Here is a 14476-nt window from a genome sequence, read left to right as displayed (position 1 = left end):
ATTTTTGCAATTTGGGAACCCAACCAAGTCATTGGCAAAATAGTTTTGTGCCCAACCCTAGGTCTCCCTTTATCTGAAACTTCTTTGATCAGCTCCTTATAATCGTAACCATATGCTTGCCTCCTACAATTTCTATTATAACCTTCTCCTAATACGCTTTGTCCTTGAGACACCTAGAATTCATTAACACTCCTTGGCACACACTCTTATTTGTTCATTTCCATGTATTATGACTTAGTTATCCCTTGTGATGCCCTAATTCTCCCTAGCATTCCTCAACATGCATTATCAATGTCCAACATGTTTTGGCATGCCTTTTCATCCCTTAGCATGCCCTGACTCTCCTTAGCTATAATTTCCTCACAACTACCCTAACGTTTTTTGGGACTTGGGAACCCAACCAAGTCTTGCCTTGACTACAACAACTTGACCAAGTTACAGTTACTACAACTAGACTATCAATTGTTCACCTAAGAACTGACTATAACTCATATTAGGCTACTCATGTACAATTTCAACTCATCAAACTTAACAAGTTACAAGTTAGCATGTCAAGGCTCACGTCCAACCATGACCATAAAAAAGCTTAGCAACATATTTTACATCTTGACATGCCATAACACTTGGCACATCTAACAATCCCTTGGCACTATGTGGCATGTGTTAGCACCCCCTACATCCCTTGACATGCTTTGGTACTCCCTATCACTCCCTATCATTCCCTAACATGCCCTGGAAATATAACATGCCTTGGCACTTCATAGCATATAACCTTGTCACTCCCTCCTTAACACACTTGAAACTCACGACACTCCCTATCACACACTCTTATTTGTTCATTTCCATGAATTTTGAGCTAGTTCTCCCTTGTTTTCCCATGGCACTCCCTAGCACTCCCTAGCACCTGGAAAATCTTGGAATGTCGCCCTGGCACTCTAGCATTCCTTAGCACTATGTAACATACCTTGTCACTCCCTCCTTAACACACATAGAACTCATTGACACTCCCTATCACATACTCTTATTCATGCATTTCAAGCTAGTTGTTCTCTCTCGTGTTTCTGTTGCACTCGTTAACACTCCTTGGCATGCATTGACACACCCTAACACTTGGAAAATCTTGGAATATTCTTGCCCTAGCCTCTAGCATGCCTTAGCACTGCAAAGAATATCTTATCACTCCTTCAGCATGCCTAGAACTCACTAACACTTCTTGTCACAAAATCTTATTCATTCATTTCCATGCATTATTTTGACCTCGTGGTCCCTTATGTTTCCATGGTACTCTGCAACACTTCTTAACACGCATTGGCACACCTTGGAACTTGGCACATCTTGGTTGGATGCTACCCTGACACTCTAACATGCCTTATCACTACCTAGCATACCATGTCACTCCCTCCTTAAAACACCTGGAACTCGTTACACTCCCGGTCATGAGGAGTGGAAAGATGTAAAAGGGAGTTCTTTAGTGGGTTGCAAATATATTTCACATTTCTTCTTCATCTTACAAAGTGGTAGTGCCAAGGAGAGGGTATCAAATTTGATCAAGGAATGTTCACTCAGTACCACTACCAAGGTGCCTTTGTGCAGCTTGTCAAATGTCTTAATTTTTCTTCACAACTTCTCATGGTGCTTAACTTGCTTGTCTACACCTCTAAGTGAGACTACAACCCCCCAACCTCTCTAATGATTCCACCTCTTTAACCCTTGTTAAAGTCTTCTTAGACGTGCACTCATGCCTCAAGTAGAATGTAACACTAGCATCCCAATGTGCATGCTCGTTCCATCTTTTAATGCCTCGCTGAAACCACCTAAACTAAACTATGACAACCTAAACTATGTGAGTGACTTGTAGAGGACTCCATTTTCTCAAGATGAAAACATAGAGTCTTACAACCCCATTCACCCAACAATTCAAATATATTTAACCTAAATAAGGGTACATACTTTTCTCCTTCCAAATTTGACATATGACTTTTAAGAAACTACATCCCATGGTGATGCCTCTTGGATCATTTCTATGGAAACTCATTTCACCAAATCTAAAACGTTGTAATTCTTTGGGGTTTGCTTCTACTTTTTTGAAGTTCTTAAGCAAGTAGGCTCCAATATCAAGTGGGAGAATGTGCCACAAAGCTTTCTTTTCTTTAACCAAGTTCTTGTACAATTCTATAGTGAGTTGGTAAGCTACCTTCGGTGACACAACCTTGTCCATAATAAATGTAGGCATATCATCTAGAGGTTTGTATGCATCGTACAATTTAATGAAAGTTGAGTCCCCAAGGGGAAACCAATCTACAATATCAGGTAAAGAAGCTTTGGCTCTGTCAGACATGCATGTAGGCTTTACACCAAAGAGTATATGATGCATGGGAGAGATGAAATATTAATCTATATTATCATACATTCCCTTATATCCATTATTCCATAAAATCTTAAAATAAATGTGCATAGGTTGCTCTTGATCAAAAATCCATTTTAAACCTAACCCTTCAATGCCACATTTTTCACACACGACATCTGATACGTAAGATGCCATATAGAATTTCAACTGCTACCCTTCTATTGGATTATTTGTTGCATGGACATTAGATCTATTGGAAGATGCCAACACGTTTTCCCAATTGAATATTGTTCCTTTAGTCGTGCATGCATGGATTAATGGAACCCAACTCCCCTAGAAGGTCTCTTTGCTTGATTTTCCATAAAGCCTACTTATCATAACTACTAGCATTTGATAAACCTTCATGTGTGATTTAGTGTTATAAATCCCATTTTGTTTGTGCCTAAACTTACTTGGCCCTTGCTACCAAGACTTCAATACATCTTTAGTTGATCCATCAAAGCTAGCAAACCACATGGTATTGAAATCCGCTTGAGGTTTGGGAAGATTGTAATAATTTTCTATATCATATACTATGAATGATGCCACTAATTCTCCTTGATCACTTTTGATTATAAATTTTTCCTCATATGTACATTGAAAATTCCATTCTAAAGTCTCTGTGCAAGGGAAGACTAGTAGGTGTGTGGCAAATTTGTGCAACCAAGACTTCTTCACATTATGTAAACCTGAAAATCTTCCTCGTCCTATGGAATATCATTCCTAGAGAACTTTGAGTAGATGTCACCCCAAGTAAGTTTTGTTGCCTTGTCAATATAACAAGTAGTATCACCATATAGTGGCAATTTAGGAGGGTCATCCATAACTCCTATGTTTCTTTCCACTCTACCAGAACTTCTGTTGAATCCTCTTATGATGGGTGGAACCATTTCTCTAGAAGAAGAGGATATGATGAGGCAATCCAAATTAATTGTACCTGACATCTAAAAAATATTCAATGTAGACATAAAATGTTAGATTACTTATTGCAAGTCCGGAAAGAAAAAATTCAATGGTTTAGGTTGTAATTTTGAGACAACAGGGTTAGGTTGCATATTGCATCAACAATGGACAAGATAGGCTAGTTGCAGATCATGTTTATAGGCAAGTTGCATATTTATATTCTATCTCAGTTGCAAATCTAAATTCCAGTGTCACTGAGAACTAGAAATGCAATTTTTGACTTGAGGAATAAAGGCCTTTTACTCTAGTCGTAGATTCAAATCCTAGTGTCATTGATGCTTGAGAATGCAATTTGCGACTCTGAGAAAGGGAGGATGCCTAGTCTAGTCACATATTTGGATCTTCACATCATTGAGGTTTGTAAATGCGATTTGCAACTTAAGACAGGGAAGATGACCATTCTAGTCACCAATCACATTTTGAGACCGATGAGGCTCTAAGTATACATTGGAATCACAATTTGTGATTTAGTGGAAATGAGCATTCTCTATAAATCACAAATTCAAGGATTTATTGCGCGATGTAATGAGCTATATGATTCGATTAAGATTTAAACTAATGGAGCATATGAATTCAACCAATAAACATATATGATTTCCCCCAAATGAATATATATGATTTGAACCAAGTGAACACATACGATTTCATCAAATAAACTTATACAATTTCACCAATAAACTCATATGATTTCATCAATAAACTCATATGATTTCGCGAGTAAACTCATACGATTTCATGCTTCATAATTGGGAAATCAAAATGACACTTAGCCAATGAAATGTGGGTTAGATTCAAGGTAGAAACCCTTGCAAAAGATATTATGGATGAGGGTTTGAAAGGATGGAGGCTAAATTCTGAGAATCGAGTAGGGATTCAAGTGTTTATGTAGGGGCACAATTTAGATAGTCAAGGGAGAGAGTGAGAGGATTCATATGTCATGGCTGGGCATTAAGAGAAACAAAGGAGACACATATTAAGAGTATAAATATTCATGAGCAGGGGTAGATGAACTGCTTAGATGCCCCATGAGTAAGACAAAAAGTAATGATGGCAAGGGGTGCATTACTTACCAGGAAAAATTGCAGTGGGTGGCATGTTGTTGAGAGTTCTAGAATAACTATGTCTAATATTGGGAGGAACATCCTTAGTTAACAACCAGATAATGATTTCACAAAGATAGGTATTCTCATGTTTATGAATACCTTAATGTGGTTTATTATGTGTAATTTGTATTTAGTATTTGCTATTGTTATTATGGTAAATGTGATGCATAATATGTTTTTGTTGGTTATACCTTAACTACACATGTTTATATAGGATGTCAAGCTTGCATATTTGTTTATATGCAGAGAATAATTATTAATTGGTATCAAAGTTTCTTAATTATGAAATTAAGAACCAAGTACAATGGAAATTTGGAATTTTGGAGTGTTGGAGTTAGAAGAACAATCACATGCCTTTGCCTAGGGTGGTTAGAGGACATGACATTCAACTATACACATATTTTGAATCATGATAGAAGAACAATCACATGCCTTTGCATGGGGTGGCTAGAGGATATGACATTCAACTATACACACATCTTGAATCATGCTAAAACTACGTTGATGTTTGGAATTTTTACCAATTTCTTAGTAAATTTATGGTCCAATAAAAAAATCTGTCTACTAAAAAATTAACTCATAAAGTTACAAAATTAACTTAATCCTTCCAAACTTATAAATTTAAGTCAATCATTAAATTTTTTATATAATTACTTAATTAATAATAATCTAATTTTAAGGTTACAATTAAGCCACAAACCAAATTTCTATATAAAATCCATTTATTCCTAAAAGAAAGATAATTTAACCTTTAAAATTTATGTAGATATACATACTAGGCCAATTTGAAATTGAACCTATAACCTTGTGTGATATATCTAAATAAATAAATTTATAATATAGTAATATAATATACAATTTCTTATCAAATTTATAATAAAATAAAACTATAATAATATAATATACCATTTCTTATCAAATTTATAACTGAATAACACAACAAAATGAATTTGATAACCAAATAACACAACAAAATGGAGCTATTTTTTCAAAAATCACATAATTGAATAATCATCTAAATCCACTAATTTGTAAAATAGATACATAATAGAAAATTTTTTACCTACAGTGTGACATTACAATATAATATCAAAGAGAAAACAACGAAAAATACTCAATTTTCCATTCATTCCTTTGTGGGTTAGTTGGAAAACATGATTTTCCCTGCAATTTTTTTGATTGGCCAAGCAACCACAATGATCATGGATTCTTAAGCAAAATTGCAGACCACCAAATGTTGGAAGGTGCCAGGTAGGTAAACGAGGGAGGGAAGGAACAGGGGTATTTAATGGAGTGGTCGCTGGAATCTCTAACAATTCTTAAATAATATAGGTGGATGCACCAGATTTCTGGTTCGAATTCTGTGTATGGGATATTCTACCTTGTTGGGTCAGCAAAAAAACCATCTACCCAAATGGATATCCAGGTAACAGTTAATTTCTATTACATCACTCTGTTTTTTTGTTCATTACAAACTCATTAATGCAGGTTTTAGAACTTTGAATGAAATATATACAATGAAGAGAGAATTCCTGATTTGTGATTTTTTCACCTATTTTCCATTCAGTGATTACAAACTCATTAATGCAAGGTTTGAAACTTTGAATGAAATATATAACGAAAAAAATTCTTGTTTTGTGATTTTTCACCTAGTTTCCATTCAGCTACAAGGGGAATGATGTTTGTGGTTTTCAATGGAAAATTTTTAAATTTTCTGAACCAACATGAATGATCAATTAATCCATTCAGATATGAGGGCAAGGGATGTTTGGGGATTATGAGGGTGAGGGATGTTTAAGGCTTTTAATTGGGAAACAATTGAATTTTCTAAACCAGAACCAATGACTAGTTGACCCTTTTGAGGATTAGGATTATGCATATATGATAAAATGCAAACTAAAACCAAGAGGAGAGGAATGGTAGAGAATGGGAGTGAAAAAGGGGAGGAATTGGCCTTAGCATATGCAATCGGTAATGGAGATGATTTGGATTCAATCATTAGACAAGCACTTGAGGTTGGGAAACCAGAATCTCTATTCCATCAGCTCAAATATTTTGTCAAGAAAAAGGATATTGAAATAAAGGACTCATGTAAAGTTCATTATGAGGAATTTGTCCATGCAGTGGTTGAGCCCCATGGGGTTTTAGTAGATGAAAATGAGTTAAAGAATAGGATGAACAATGAGAATTAAAAGCTTCAACAAGTGGACAAGTCTCTCCTGGCTAAAGTTGGAGAGCTTATAGAAGCTTATGCAATGAAGAAAAACTTAACATAATCGATCCATTAATCGAAAATTTGTGCACAGACCATGGAGTTGTTTGTGAAATTCAACCAACATGTTATAAATGATAGTTGCTACCCTACACTGAATTCCAACCAATGCGCTTCAACAAATGCTAGAAAAGATCCCTGAAATCAAATCCTACATCGTTAAAAGAGTGAAAAGGGAATTCGATGAATGACTAATGAAGATTAGGAGTACTACTAAAGAAATTGGCCAATTCATAATGAGGCAAGCTTCTTCAGCTCAGTAGTGAGAAGAGGAGCTGCGAGGCCAGCAAAAAGCAAGCCGAGGAATAGAGTAGGTTAGGTGTAAGGGAATGTGCATATGCTTTAGACATTGAGGATACAATAGATGTTGATTCTGTTTTGAAATTCGACATCGCTCCAGTTTATAGGGCACACCATATCCAAACTTGTCTTGGGCTTGAAGACCAATTCTAGGATTACTACTATATAAATCGTCACCTACAGATTAATTCAGATTTGCAAGTCTCATCAGTGTAGCCTTGCTCATATTGTTGCGCTTTTAATAGTCAAATATCAGGTCTTGAGGATGGGTGGAGGATTAATCTCCACTCCCCAAGTGATCTGATATTCACCCTATGAGTGACATCAATTAAAGATTTATTAAACTAAGGTATTACAGACTCATGTGCTAGTGTGTGTATTTTGTGTTATTGAAGCAATGAATCAATCAAATTGCCAATACACAGACAATAAAATGGAAATATATTAGAGAAATATAGTAAGAAAACATAAAGACACAAGCAATTTTAATAAGGAGTTCACCCTATTCTCCAAGGCTACATCTCCGGTCCAGCTTTCAGTGGTGGCCTTGTTTTATTGTGCCTTTAAGCAGAGAAATTACAATACAGGGACTCAATGTGAGTTCTCCTGAAGTAGGTTTTTCTTGGCAGGGCAGTTCTTGGATTCCCCAAGCCGTTGGAGTACATAGACTCTTCTTCCTATCTGTGACCTTCTGGTCTATAGTGGAAAGAGCCAAATGTGATGCTCAGTCCTGGATAGATTCCCCTATGGGATGGCTTGAGCCTTCAAGCTCTCTGGTGCTCGATGTTGTCACTGGTTAGCTCAGCCCTCTGTCTCTTATACTTTGGTTTACTGTTCTCTATGTTCATTCCTCCCCTCTAGGTTCACTGTTCCACTTCTTTGTCTCTCGACTCTTCTCTCTATGTCTAACTTCCCCCTCTGATTTGACTATCTCTGTTCATGGCTTTAGCCATTCGAACCCTATGACTGTTTGGTTCGTCTTCTGCCTCTATTGATTCACCTTCTGCAGCTGCACTTGGAGTTCCCTATTCGGCGTCATCATGAATGCTCAGAGAGTGTCCACTTGTCCTCCTCTAAACCATGCCATCATGATTCATCGATTCATTTCTTTAGTTACGTCATCAATGTGTTATTCCTCCACCATGGTGGTCAAACAGATTCCAAATCCCTTCTAAAATGCGGCTTAATTCTCTATCGGTTCCACTTCCTCCATCGGGTGCGATCTCAGCCATCTGATCTGGGCCCTCCAAATCCGATGCCATATGCACGTTTCATGCAGGATTAAAAATCACCTCTGTTTCCCGATCCGGGGCTCCCAGGGGATAATTTGACCTCTTGCACGATCTCCATGGGCCTCGATCAGCGCACTTTGACCAAGGTCCTCGTCGTTCCATGTTGGCTACCATTGCCACTAGTTCAGGGTGTTTTTTATCACAGTTTACATCTCCTTAGAGATTTGCTCCGACCTAATGCAATCATGGTTCTTTGACAGTATTTTATGGATCCAATTCGAATCACGGCCTTCCCACTGAAAAAGCTTTTGGAACACCAAAATTTGGTTTTTAAACATTGACTATGTGAGGATACTATTTCTTCACTTGTCCAATCTCAGTCCACTTTGCATTGCTCGGCTTTGAACCTTTGAGCCCAATACTGAGGTACTCCACGTTTCCCCTGTGCGTCGTCCTTACCTTCCTATCCAACACTGTGTCCTCCTACAACTCATTGAGATATTCAGGTAGCAGGTCATCAGTAGAAGGTAACTGACTCTACTCTTCACAGTCCTCAACCATTGAAGGTTCAAACAATCTCCAGCAATCTACATTTACGACTGAGTAGATGTGCATGTAAGCTAGTAAATCAAGGCGAAAATCATTTTCAACAATCTTCTCAAGTATCCTAAAAGGTCCATACTTGATAGGCTTTAGCTTTTTACCTTCACCTTGCATCCTGTTGTTGTTGATACATAGCCAAACTTGGTCTCCAACCTTGAAACTATGCTCCATCCGATGCTTGTCATGCTTAGCCTTATACTTGGCCTGGCTCTTTTCCAGTTGTTCCTGTACTGCCTGGTGTATCTCCTAGATCTGTTCAATGAACCTAGTTTCCTTTTCCACATCACTGTGTCTATCAAACATGGTATCTTTACCAAAGACAAAATCCAAAGGAGACCTTGGCGTGAAACCAAAATAGGTCTCAAAAGGAGATCTCTGTGAAGAAGAGTGTTTGGCTCTGTTGTAAGCATGTTGCACATAACACAACTGTTCATCCCAAAGCTTAGGATGTTTGCTGCAATAACCTCTTAGTAACTGGATCACTGTCCTGTTAACTACTTCTGTCTGGCCATCTGTTTGTGGATGAAAAGTTGTGATTTTCTTCAACTTGGTGTCCATCAGTTCCTATAGACTCAACCAAAACTTCCCCACAAATCGGGTGTCTCAATCAGATAAAATGGAAAGGGGTAATCCAGAATGAACCCATACATGTTCAAAGAACAATTTTGTAGTCTATTCAACTGTGATCTGTTTGCTACAAGGTATCAAAATACACATTTTGTTGAACCTATCCACAACAACATATAGTTAGTCAAGACCTTTTCTAGATTCAGGCAGTCCTCCAAAAAAATCCATGGAAACACTTTCCCAAGGGTGAGAAGGAACTGGCGATGGAGTGTACAAGCCTAGTTTTCTATTGCTGGGCTTGCTTTTTGCACACATGGCACACTGTCTTAAACATCTAGAAACTGTCTCATTCATTTTCGGCCAATAGTAGAACCTTTGTAGCTGTGAAACTGTTTTACTTACCCCAAAGTTTTCCCTAATTATCTTTATCCTCTTAGTTTGTGGAATGCAGAGTTTCCCACAATGGTATAAGAGTTAGTCCTTCACATGATAGTCCAATTCTTATACTCTTTTGCCTTGACTCAAAATTTCATATACATCTTTAAAGTCCATATCTTGAGCATATCGTTCTATGTAGCTTTCATGTAACACAAAATTATGCTTAAGTATGGTGGATGCATTTATAATGGGTCTAGATAACATGTCTGCAACCTTGTTATGTATGCCCTTTTTATATCTGATGACCAAATGAAACTGTTGTAGAAAACTCATCCATCTGTAATGTATTGATTGCTGCAACTTAGTTTGGGGGTGTAGATATTGACGTGGTTGATGATCAGTATGTATTGTTGTCTCTTTGCCCATTAAGTAATGTTTCCACTTTTTCACACTTTGAACTAATGCATACAATTCTTTATCATATGTAGGATAGTTAACTACTGCAGGATTAAAAGTCTTAGAATGATAACATATGGGCTTACCGTGCTGTGTCAACACTGCTCCCATGGCATAGTCACTAGCATCAGTTTGGATCTCAAATGGTCTTTGTAAATCAGGCAGTGCTACTATAGGTGCTGTACTAATTCTCTCTTTCAAGGTTTCGAAGGCTTTCTGATGCTTGCCTCCCCACTAAAACACCTTATTCAATCCTGTTAAAGCATGTAAGGGAGCTGCAATCGAGTAGAAGTTAGAAATGAACTTCAATATTTTGCTATTCCTAAGAAGCTCCTCACTTCTATAGCAGACTTGGGTTTAGGGTAGTTCACAATGACTGCCACTTTAGAGGGATCTATTTTTAATTCACCCCCCCCCTCCACCACTATATGACCCAAGTAATTTAGAGATGTTTTGCCAAATTCACATTTTGAGAGTTTAACATATAGTTTTTCTCTTTTCAAAACATCTAATGTTTGCTTAACATTCTTTAAATTTTCTTCCCACATTTTACTAAAAATCAAAATGTCATCCAGATACACAATAACAAAATCATCAAGAAAAGGTCTGAGTACATCATTCATTAATCTCATGAAATTAGTAGGAGCATTGGTTAAGCCAAAAGGCATAACCAACCATTCATACAATCCCTACTTTGTTTTGAAAGTAGTCTTCCATGCACCTTGCTCTGTAACTCTGACCTGTTGGTATCCACTATGCAAATCTAGCTTGGTGAAATAAACAACCTCTTTTAATTGATCTAGAAGATCATCTATGCGAGGAAGGGGATAACGATTTTTTATTGTTATCTTATTCAGTGCTCGGTAATCAATGCACATTCTCCACGAGCCATGTTTCTTTCTCACCAAAATGATAGGTGACCCACATGGTGATGTGGTAGGCTTGATGAAGCCCTACTCGAGAAACTCCTACACCTGCTTCTTGATTTCAGCATTCTCTAAAGCAGACAACCTATACATCCCAATGTTAGGGAATGGAACATCTTGCTGCAAAATAATATCATGTATTATTCCCTTTTTGGGTGGTAGACCTTTAGGTTCTTGAAATAAGATATCATACTCTGAAACAACGTTTCCTATATTAGCTTGATGTTTGGCATTACAGCCCTCAAATACATTGGTTTTATCAGGTTTCTTTTCCTTTACAACCATCAGTAAGAATTGTTTGCATGAATTAATCATTCTTTTCAAATGTCCCAAATTTATGAGAGTATAACTATTCTTGAGCTTATGAGCTCTTACAAAATATTCGATTCCATCTTTAACAAGTAGATACTTGTTCTCAACTCTATAGAAAATAGCCTTTCTATCATACAAGTAAGGGCTTCCTAAAACAATTCCACATATACCCAAAGGAATTATGTCTAACTCAACCTCATCTACAAATGCTGACCTCAAAGAAAACTTGAGTTTGAACTGTCTAGTCACTTGTAGTTGTGCTTTATCATTCAACCATCCTAATGGGTATGGTTTCTTGTGAGGTGTAGTTGCTAATCCCAATTTCTTTACAATTGCTTCGGAAATAAAATTTACTTGTGAGCCACTATCAAACAATGTATCAATCCTTTGATTTTTGTAAATAACTCGAATATGGAAAAGCTCATGTCTTCTTCTCTCATTTTCTTCATCAATAACAGATTGAGCAGAATTACTAGTAGATGCTTCAGAATTCTTACCTATTATACTTGTGGCTGCTATAGTTGTTTCATCTCCCGAGTCTAATCCCAAATCTTTCTGAATAGCTGCAGCTGTCTTCTTCTTCTTGCCCTCAAACTTCTTAGGTCTCAGCTCTGGATGCAGAATCCAACAATGCTCATCATCATGCCCCTCCTTTTTACAGTGAGTGCATGGAGCTTTGGCTTTCTGTGCAGTGTTAGCCTTCCTTGCTTTCCACTTCTGCCCCACTTTCCATGTGTTGATCGATGTATGGAATCACTCCGCTCTCGTCCAAAACCTCTTACCCTTCAAGGGTGCCCAGATCAATGCCGCTGGTTTTCCAGAGCACAGGTCCTACCTTGTACGTTTAGCACTTTTACCTTTTCCACCCGTAGTTCTCCAGTTCCCAACGCGACCGAGTGCTTGGGCTTCCTCCATTTTGGCCCTGTTCACCTTTGTTTCCTGATCCGGGGCTCCCAGGGGCTAATTTGACCTCCTGCGCGGTCTCCATGGGCCTCAGTCAGCACGCTTTGACCGAGGTCCTTTTCGTTCCATGTTGGCTACCATTGCCATTGGTTCAGGGTATTTTTTATCGCTGTTTGGATTTCCTTAGAGATTTGCTCTGACCTGATGTAGTCATGGTTATTTGACAGTCTTTTATGGATCCAATTTGGATCATCAAGTGGAAATGATGTCGAATAGAGTTGTAGAAAAGATGAGTTGTATTTTAGAGGATCAGTTTTCGTGTATGCAGGTTGCAAGCCATCTTCTTCTTATCAAGGATTATGTGAGTCTACTTGATGTGACTTTGAGAAGATATGGCCACTAGGTGGGTCCTTTTCTTGATATTTTGGACAAGAACGAAGAAAAATATCATGAAATTCTTCTCAATGAATGCAGAAAACAGATCAATGATGTCCTTGCTAATAACAAATACGAGCAAATGGTGATGAAAAAAGAGTATGAGTACAACATGAATGTGTTGGCATTCCATTTACAGACATTAGATATCATGTTTGCTTTCCCTTACATTGCATTATTTTTTGCTACAGTGCCTGATTGTTGTCGCATTGTGAGGTCTTTCATAGAGGATTTTGTGAGCTATCTGTCCTATGGAGGTCACATGGACTTCTATTATGTTGTGAAGAAGTATCTAGATAAGATTTTGATCAATGTTATGAATGAGGCTTTACTCAAATTGATCAACATTTCCACGCTGGGGGTATCTCATGCCATGCATATTGCTACCAATATGACAGTTTTGGAGTGAGCTTGTGACTTTTTTATGCAACATGCTACCCAATTTTGTGGCATTCCTATGTGCGTGGCAGAAAGGCTGCATGTTGCATTGTCAACTCGAATTGTCTTGAAGAACTCTCAAGATGCTGCACATGAAGCGATGTTGAGACTAGTCAAGTCTAAGGTGGATGAGTTTATGTTGGTAACTGACAACATCAATTGGAACCCAAATGAAGTTCCACAAAATGGAAGTGAGTATCTAAATGAGGTGGTAATTTACTTGGAGACATTGGTTTCTACAGCACAACAAATATTACCATTGGATGCTTTGGAGAAGGTAGGAAGGGGGGTGTTGAAGCACATATTAGACTACCTCATGGTGACACTTATGAGGGACAATGTCAAAAGATTCAATATGAATGCTATAATGGGTATTGATAATGATTTAAGAGTGCTAGAGTCCTTTGTTGAGGAGAGATTCCACAACACTAGCTTGAGTGAGCTTCAGGGTGCTACAAGTTTGAAGGACTACTTGGCAGAAGTGCGGCAGCTGGTTAATCTTTTATTGAGCAACCAGCCAGAGAAATTCATGAACCCTGTTATAAGGGAGAAACACTACAGTGCTTTGGATTATAGAAAGGTTGCAATGATTTCTGGAAAATTCAGAGATGCACCTGAAAGGCTATTTGGAAGCTTGGGGGGTAGGAGTTTAAAGAAAAATCCCAGAAAAAGGTCCATGGATACATTAGTAAGGAGATTGAAAGATTTAAACTGATGGATTCAATGTATGTTTCAAGTAACTATTGGAAACACTAAATGTTTAATTTCTATTCATGTTGTTGTATCATTAGATTAAAGTTTGTTTACATGTTACAGGTTTATAGCAATATTCTTTCCATTTCTCGGAGTGTTTAGGAAAAATGCAATTTGTTGTATAGAGTACTTATCTATCTACAGTAGTTAAAAGCCTCAGTAAAATCAACAGATTATCCCATGAGACTTAGGTGAATTATATCTTTAATAAAATATTCTTTCTGATCTACTATGTAATGTGAAATATTGTTTTTCCCCTTGCCCTTTATGTTTTTACTTCCCATTTTATATGTATTTGTCTTACATGCATAGGAAACTCCTTTCTTATGACAGCCCTTTGAATATGGTCATGAATCAATTTTTGTAGGGCTGATCTATTAAAGTGCAGTCAACAAGTATTTTCAAACAATGAAATTGATCATCAAGAATGCCTTTAATTTGTTAAAATA

General features: G+C 37.4%; 1 pseudogene; it reads left to right on the top strand.

Moving 5' to 3' along the window:
- The first annotated feature begins 6341 nt into the window (after positions 1–6341).
- On the top strand, positions 6342–13989 carry LOC149208754 (exocyst complex component SEC15A-like; annotated as a pseudogene).
- Positions 13990–14476: the final 487 nt, after the last annotated feature.

This window comes from Pinus tabuliformis, chromosome 1_2 (genome assembly GCF_031772625.1).
Source record: "Pinus tabuliformis cultivar Carrire ecotype Pingquan chromosome 1_2, CPIR1, whole genome shotgun sequence".
NCBI classification, from domain to species: domain Eukaryota; kingdom Viridiplantae; phylum Streptophyta; class Pinopsida; order Pinales; family Pinaceae; genus Pinus; species Pinus tabuliformis.
The sequence above is the reverse complement of the archived record's forward strand: the minus strand, read 5'-3'. Positions and strand labels throughout refer to the sequence as shown.